The sequence below is a fragment of the Anopheles funestus genome, assembly GCF_943734845.2.
Source record: "Anopheles funestus chromosome X unlocalized genomic scaffold, idAnoFuneDA-416_04 X_unloc_36, whole genome shotgun sequence".
NCBI lineage: Eukaryota > Metazoa > Arthropoda > Insecta > Diptera > Culicidae > Anopheles > Anopheles funestus.
In genome coordinates, this window is record NW_026045161.1 from 155001 (window position 1) to 163610 (window position 8610).

The following is an 8610-nucleotide window of genomic DNA, read 5'->3' on the forward strand; positions in this document are numbered from 1 at the left end:
CTGCACTATCAAGCAACACGACTCCATGGAGCCGACCGTCTACTGTCACGTGGGTTAGTGCCGTTCTACGGGCCTATCACCCTCTCTGGGTAGATGAGCCACCTTCAAGTTGAACTTGAACTGTTTGCACCGTGCATAGTAGATAATGGTCGTTCCAGTACACGGAATCGGACAGGTGCAGTTACACACCGTCCCTACGTGCTGAGCTTCTCCCGTTTCGCTCGCAGCTACTCAGGGAATCCCGGTTGGTTTCTTCTCCTCCCCTTATTAATATGCTTAAATTCTGGGGGTTGTCTCACATCACTTGAGGCCTACAACAAAATCAGTCACATTCCATTCGTTTCGAACCCGGGGCATAGCGAACCGATATATACGCAACAACACTTCACACACACACACACACGGATTGGGCAATTTACGGTCATTTTTGAATCAACGATGGCCCCCCCGAGCACGTTGTCCGAATATCACTCCAATAAGGACAACGAGTTCCGCTCGGCATCGTTTTGATTCGATCTCTCAACAACAACTCTCGGTCGACTTGGTCGACTTGGACCCACGATGTCTCCCCCCGAGCATGTCGAGCCAACTGCACCACTATTGTATTGGACAACATGTTCCCCTCGGGCATCGATGGGTTAATCATGCACCACTATTATAAAACCCTTTGACGTTTTCCCCCAAGCACGTTGATCCAGTATTACGACGGAAACGGTCAACGAATTCTTGGACATCAAAGAGGTTTTCGATTGAATTTCCCCATGTTTCACAACGTACTCTTAGCGGTATCCTACGATACGTCTCACTCTATTTGTGTGTGTGCGCGTTTACGTGCGTGCGATTTATGCGGTTCACCCCTTTACTTTCAGCGCCCTGCGGTCCCAACAAAGGTCCCGAGCACGCCATTATGCACAGTGTGGAAGCGTGTTTCCCCCACGACACTAGACGGGCTGCTCGCCATAGTGTTCTATTGTGGCACGCTCCACCCTGAAGTTTGGTTTGTTGTATATCAAGGAATTGATAGGCACTCAAGAATGTGTGCATCGGCCGGGTTTAATCGTCCGACGCGCAATATGCGTTCAACTTATCGGTGTTCATGTGTCCTGCAGTTCACATTGTGACGCGCATTTAGCTGCGGTCTTCATCGATCCATGAGCCGAGTGATCCCCTGCCTAGGGTTTTATAGTAAGGTTCCCAATGTAACACAATCCCGGTGGTACGTCCAAAGACTAACTTTCTGACTAAGTTGTCTTTATTACCCAATAGTCCCAGGCCTTGTGACTTGTGGCTCATGTCTACGCCCATGGCCACCATTCGCTAAGATAGTTTTGAAGTCACTTTGAAGGCCCAGGAACAACTCTCTTAGCACATCGGTTAACCTGGCGCCGCAGTCAACTCATGTGCTTGGATCGGATCGAGCTATTGAGTATTGGGCCTGCATACTCGCTCATCCGTATCCTTTGCGTACCGCCCCATGGCCCTTGTATGTCTGCACCACAGTTCCTGTTCGTTCCGTGCCTATGGCCGGATACGTATTGCACATCGGTTAACCTGACGCCGCAGTCAACTCATGTGCTTGGATCGGATCGAGCTATTGAGTATTGGGCCTGCATACTCGCTCATCCGTATCCTTTGCGTACCGCCCCATGGCCCTTGTATGTCTGCACCACAGTTCCTGTTCGTTCCGTGCCTATGGCCGGATACGTATTGCACATCGGTATACCTGTCGCTACTCAGGCAACTCGTGTGCGTGGATTGGATCGAGAACATGGTGTGTGCCCCATGTTATAATTGATAGTCCATATCCACTTTATAGGTTAAAGTCATAAGTTGTGATTGCACAACCATTCTTCATAAGAGTTTAATCACTCTTCAACTAACTTTCGTTCTGGTGTCTTGGTATCAAATCGCGTAAGACACAAGATTCTACTGGCCAAATAGAATCTAGCACATTGGTTAACCTGGCGCCGCAGTCAACTCATGTGCTTGGATCGGATCGAGCTATTGAGTATTGGGCCTGCATACTCGCTCATCCGTATCCTTTGCGTACCGCCCCATGGCCCCGTCCTTAGAGTTAATGACTAATAGGCTTAACTCTTTGTATGTCTGCACCACAGTTCCCGTTCGTTCCGTGCCGTGGCCGGATACGTATTGCACAACAGTAGATACCATCACCTGACGTATCTAACACACCACTATTGTAACTCGTCGTCGAAGGACCTTTCAAGTGCCTGATGGCCAGGGGAGCTCTTACACGGCACGGAGACACAGTGATGCTCGCCCATCACAGTGTATAACGATCGAGTTTGCTTAAGTGTCTGGGTACCTACACACCAGACACAATGCAATGGCCACGGATCCACACAAGGCACATCACATGCAGAAAGCTTCACCAGATTATGACACATACCACACTCTTGTAACTCGTCGTCGAAGGGGCGTTCAAAGTGCCTTACGGCTAGGGGAGATCTAGCACGGCACGGAGACACAGTGATGGTTGCACATCAAAGTGTACAACGATCGAGTTTGCTTTCCGCGCAAGCGTTCTAAGTGTCTGGGTACCTACACACCAGACACAATGCAATGGCCACGGATCCACACAAGGCACATCACATGCAGAAAGCTTCACCAGATTCTGACACATACCACACTCTTGTAACTCGTCGTCGAAGGGGCGTTCAAAGTGCCTTACGGCTAGGGGGGATCTAGCTCGGCACGGAGACACAGTGATGGTCACCCATCAAAGTGTACAACGATCGAGTTGGCTTTCAACAAATTCTGACACATAGCAAGCGAGCGACCGAGCTACACCGAAGGCAGCCCATGGTTGGTCACTCGCGGACGATCATCAGTAATGATCCTTCCGCAGGTTCACCTACGGAAACCTTGTTACGACTTTTACTTCCTCTAAATCATCAAGTTCGGTCAACTTCAGCCATGCCAGCTGCAGCTCACGAAGGAACCGCGGAAGGTAAGCCTCCAGAAACCTCACTAAATAATCCATCGGTAGTAGCGACGGGCGGTGTGTACAAAGGGCAGGGACGTAATCAGCACTAGCTAATGACTAGTGCTTACTAGAAATTCCAGGTTCATGGGGACCGTTGCAGTCCCCAATCCCGACTAGATGGGCATTTTAGTGATTTCCCGTTCCTCTCGGAATGGGGGCGCCTATTGGCGAGAACACGCTGCGACCCACATTGTAGCACGCGTGCAGCCCAGAACATCTAAGGGCATCACGGACCTGTTATCGCTCATTCTCAGCTTGCTAAACACAAGTTGTCCCGCTAAGCAGGGCAAACGTAGCCGACGACCGCCCGTGAAGGCGCCGCCCGGCTGTAACGTCAGGTGCGCCCGGAGGCGCACTGCTGACAGCGTTCTAGTTAGCATGTTTGAGTCACGTTCGTTATCGGAATTAACCAGACAAATCATTCCACGAACTAAGAACGGCCATGCACCACTACCCTTAAATTTGAGAAAGAGCTATCAATCTGTCTTACCTCGATAAGTTTGGACCTGGTAAATTTTCCCGTGTTGAGTCAAATTAAGCCGCAAGCTCCACTTCTTGTGGTGCCCTTCCGTCAATTCCTTTAAGTTTCAACTTTGCAACCATACTTCCCCCGGAACCCGATTTTGGTTTCCCGGAAGCGACTGAGAGCACCGAATAGGGGTAGCGTCTCCCAATTGCTAATTGGCATCGTTTACGGTTAGAACTAGGGCGGTATCTAATCGCCTTCGATCCTCTAACTTTCGTTCTTGATTAAAGAAAGCATCCATGGCAAACGCTTTCGCTTCAGTTGGTCCTACGGCGGTCTACGAATTTCACCTCTCGCGCCGTAATACCAATGCCCCCAACTACTTCTGTTAATCATTACCTCTAGGTTTCTGACAAACCAACGAAATCGTATAAACCGAGGTCATATTCCATTATTCCATGCAAGATTATTCTCGGCCAACGCCAACCCCACGGGGGGGCCGGACGCTTTGTCTTAGCCTGCTTTGAGCACTCTAATTTGTTCAAGGTAAATGTGAGTATCTTGAGCACCATGAGGAGCCCGTGCCGGAGTTAACCGGTAGCACGGTACTCGTTCACAGAGTAACGCCCAAGTACACCATTGTGAGTCGCAGCCGTGAGCGCGCGCACGAACGGCCCCGGCGTGTAACCGGGCGCCCGTGGCGGTCACGTGTCTGGACGGGCAATCAACTTCGAACGTTTTAACCGCAACAACTTTAATATACGCTAGTGGAGCTGGAATTACCGCGGCTGCTGGCACCAGACTTGCCCTCCACTTGATCCTTGTTGAAGGATTTATACTCAACTCATTCCAATTATGGACCATCGTTAGAGAGGTCCATATTGTTATTTCTCGTCACTACCTCCCCGTACTGGGATTGGGTAATTTACGCGCCTGCTGCCTTCCTTGGATGTGGTAGCCATTTCTCAGGCTCCCTCTCCGGAATCGAACCCTGATTCCCCGTTACCCGTCGCAACCATGGTAGTCCTCTACACTACCATCAATAGTTGATAGGGCAGACATTTGAAAGATCTGTCGTCAGTCGACAAGCGACCATACGATCTGCGTCCTTATCCAGACTTCAACTCAAGCCGCCCGGAGGCGATTGGTTTAACTAATAAGTGCACCAGTTCAGCTACCCGCGAGGGCAACAGTCCCGGCATGTTGCATGTATTAGCTCTGGATTTTCCACAGTTATCCAAGTAACTAGTGGTAGGATGATCTTGTGAATTATAGCTGTTATACTGAGCCTTATGCGGTTTCACATTCATTTATGTTTGTACTTAGACATGCATGGCTTAACCTTTGAGACAAGCGTATATTACTGGTAGGATCAACCAGAATTCGTTCCACTACAGACACACACTCGCTTAGTGGGAAATAAATTTCCACACAACTCTCTCTCTCTAGAACCATATGGAATGGCTCTTTGGTGTTGGGTAAGGCACCAATTTGTTGGGGTGTAACGGTCACCACCAACTTTAAGTTTGTTAGGGCACAACGGAAACCACTAACTAAACTTTAGGAAACTAAATTTCCTCACACATTATCTCTCACCATATTAGCACTAGGTGCTATCCACGATTGTACAACGTTTCAACTCTTGAATCGACCGTAGGGCCGCGGAATTGCTTCCGGGCCCCTATTCTCGCTATTAATTGTTCATCTCTTTCAATACATCGAGTTCGTTCCATTGGGTAGTTCGCATGGCGAACGTTTTGATGCAGCCCCCTGGGGGACCACGGCACTTTACACCGGGTATGGTGTATGCGCAACCTACAGATAACAATAAACCCCTTATGCGTGTGTAAACCGATGTTGGGCTGCTCAACATCTTTCATGGTTACATCACTTGCACCAGAACCCACGGTGCCGATTTGGTAATATGTTGTACATTTACTCTCAAGATGTACGCTTCGGCCCCTTATTCAGGGGCTCAAGCTATTACCAGCAAGAACAATCCTCATCCAGACTTGAACTCGAAACACCCGCAGGCGAACGGTTTAACTAATAAGTGCACCAGTCTTGAATCCATGCGTCGGTGGAAACAATGCCGGCGTGTTGCATGTATTAGCTCTGAACTTAGCGAGTGATTGCCTTGCAGCTGTCATACTGAGCGTAGAGCGTGATTATCGCTCACTTGAACCATGTTGAATGGCTCTTTGGTGTAGGGTAAGGCACCAATTTGTTGGGGCGTAACGGTCACCACCAACTTAAGACTTGCTTATAGGTATTTCAACGTTTTCAACTCTTTAATCGACCGTGTTTCATTATCATCTCTTCTTCTTATTAAATGCATCGAGTTCGTTCCATTGGGTAGTTCGCGTGGCGAACGGTTTGATGCAGCCCCCCGGGGGGGACCACGGCACTTTACACCGGGCATGGTGTATGCGCAACCTACAGATCACCAATATATTTGTGATCGATAATGCACACTTCTTACACGACTGACCAGTCGACAGCGCTGCCTTCCTATTATGCGTGTGTAAACCGATGTTGGGCTGCTCAACATCTTTCACGGTTACATCACTTGCACCCGAACCCATGGTGCCGATTTGGTAATATGTTGTACATGGTCTCAAGATGTACGCTTCGACCCCTTATTCAGGGGCTCAAGCTATTACCAGCAAGATCAATCCTCATCCAGACTTGAACTCGAAACACCCGGAGGCGAACGGTTTAACTAATAAGTGCACCAGTCTTGAATCCATGCGTCGGTGGAAACAATGCCGGCATGTTGCATGTATTAGCTCTGAACATAGCGAGTGATTGCCTTGTAGCTGTCGAACTGAGCGTAGAATGTGATTATCGCTCACTTGAAAGGGTCAAGCCCTTTAGAGTCGTCCGGTTTTTACGCCAGACGACTCGGTTCACCATCTTTCGGGAAGGGACCGTCTCGGTCGCAAGCTGCTCCGGTCCCTAAACAACCTGCGACAAATGATAGGAAATGCCGACATCAATACGTGTTCAGTTTGGTTTATCGCTCATAGGTCTTTTTGACCATCGATCCCTGATTATAACTCTCAATTAAACAGTCAGGAGAGTAAGGCATGCCCATCGATATCTCATCGACAGGCGATACCGCAAGAACGGCCAACGACACATCAGGTGATCGATTATTGCTACGACTTTTGCTTAATCGTTTCCACTCCTTAGAGAAAGAAACCCCCGGGGACCGTCTCGGTCGCAAGCTGCTCCGGTCCCTAAACAACCTGCGACAAATGATAGGAAATGCCGACATCAATACGAGTTCAGTTTGGTTTATCGCTCATTGGTCTGTTTGACCATCGATCCCTGATTAAACTCTCAGTAATCCAGTCGGGAGAGTAAGGCATGCCCATCGATATCTCATCGACAGGCGATACCGCTTGAACGGCCAACGACACATCAGAGGATCGTATCTTGCTACAACTTTTGCTTAATCGTTTCTTCTCCTTGGAGAAAGAAACCCCCGGGGACCGTCTCGGCCGCAAGCTGCTCCGGTCCCTAAACAACCTGCGGCATCAAATGATAGGAAAAGCCGACATCAATACGTGTTCAGTTTGGTTTATCGCTCATTGGTCTTGTTTGACCATCGATCCCTGATTAATACTCTCAATTAGAAGGTCGGTAGAGTAAGGCATGCCCATCGATATCTCATCGACAGGCGATACCGCATGAACGGCCAACGACACATCAGAGGATCGTATCTTGCTACAACTCTTGCTTAATAGTTTCCACTCCTTGGAGAAAGAAACCCCCGGGGACCGTCTCGGCCGCAAGTTGCTCCGGTCCCTAAACAACCTGCGGCATCAAATGATAGGAAAAGCCGACATCAATACGTGTTCAGTTTGGTTTATCGCTCATAGGTCTGTTTGACCATCGATCCTAGAATTCAACTTTCGAGTAAGGCATGCCCGTCGATATCTCATCGATAGGCGATACCGGTAGAACGGCCAACGACACACATCTAGGATCGCATTTACTCTTCCTTGGATGGATAACCAATACCCTAGGACCGTTTCATCGCGAGCTGCTCCGGTCCTCAAACAACTCGCGAACCACCGATAGGATGATATTAGGAATGGCCGACTTTCATCCTTTAACTCTCAGTTCTGCTTACCAAAACATAGGTACTTGGACCTTAAAGACCACTATATGTTCCCCGATCGGGGGCAATCGGAACGTCTATCCATCATCAACATCGTTTCACTCATTCCGAACCACCAAATTGGACAGACAGTACCATATTCACCAACCGATTGCTTCAACTTCGCAAACTGTATGGTAAGTTCTACTAATTTCACATCTTACCATCGACTAATAGTGCATAAATCCACTTGGAAATCACTTTTCCTTGGTCCTCGGACCTTCTACGACAACGTCCAACAAATATCCGAAGTCGTTTCCCAACTTAGACCAAGCATTTCGTATCTTTACTTCTAATCGATTTTTTCTCTCATAATTGACGATCAAAATCTAAAAACCACATTTTGAGCCAGAAGCAGTCGTCCGATCGTCCTGGGGGTAGTCTCAATCGATTTAGAAGGGCCCAATTCATAAAGATACGTACTCAGTCAAATTCATGCTTCTGGCTCACCTACCCCCTATATAGTAAACGAAAGCGTACAGGCGTGGAAAACGTGCCATTTTTCTCCATCACGGACTTTTTTTTTCTCGTTGCACCGACTCTAGTAAAAAAGTGAAATTTTTTACTAGTTACCAACTTTTGCAAATTATCATCGGATATCACTTTTTATGGTCTATAGTAAGTTCTTATCACGTTTTAGTAGTTTTTGAAAAAAAAATTTTTTTGAACTTTTCAAAATTTTTCAAAACAAAGTTTTTGTAGGCGGTTTTGTGTATGGAGGGTTACTAGTCTCGGGGTCACTGTTTGACCAAAAAACCACTATATATCATTCGAAAGGTAATTTCAAGGGCTACAAAAAATTGTTCTACGACACCCCCTTCCGACGTCTAGTATTCGAGTTATTGGCCAAAAACCATTACTTGAGCGATTTTTCGTTCAGGGTACCCGACTCTAGTAAAAAAGTGAAATTTTTCTCGATTGACCAAGTGTTGCAAATGACCATCGGATTTCACTTTTTATGGTCTATAG

At 47.8% G+C, this 8610-nt stretch overlaps 2 non-coding genes across 2 annotated transcripts in view; both read right to left on the bottom strand.

Annotated features, from left to right (window-relative positions):
* The window catches only part of LOC125773502 (large subunit ribosomal RNA), a 4179-nt gene extending 3866 nt beyond the window's left edge, over positions 1 to 313 (bottom strand). Inside the window, exon 1 of the ribosomal RNA XR_007420156.1 lies at positions 1 to 313. This exon is cut by the window's left edge and continues 3866 nt beyond it. This is a non-coding gene — a ribosomal RNA (large subunit ribosomal RNA).
* Positions 314 to 1022: 709 nt separating this feature from the next.
* On the bottom strand, positions 1023 to 1180 carry LOC125773511 (5.8S ribosomal RNA). The gene has a single exon (XR_007420160.1). It is a non-coding gene; the product is annotated as a 5.8S ribosomal RNA (ribosomal RNA).
* Between the last annotated feature and the right edge of the window lie 7430 nt (positions 1181 to 8610).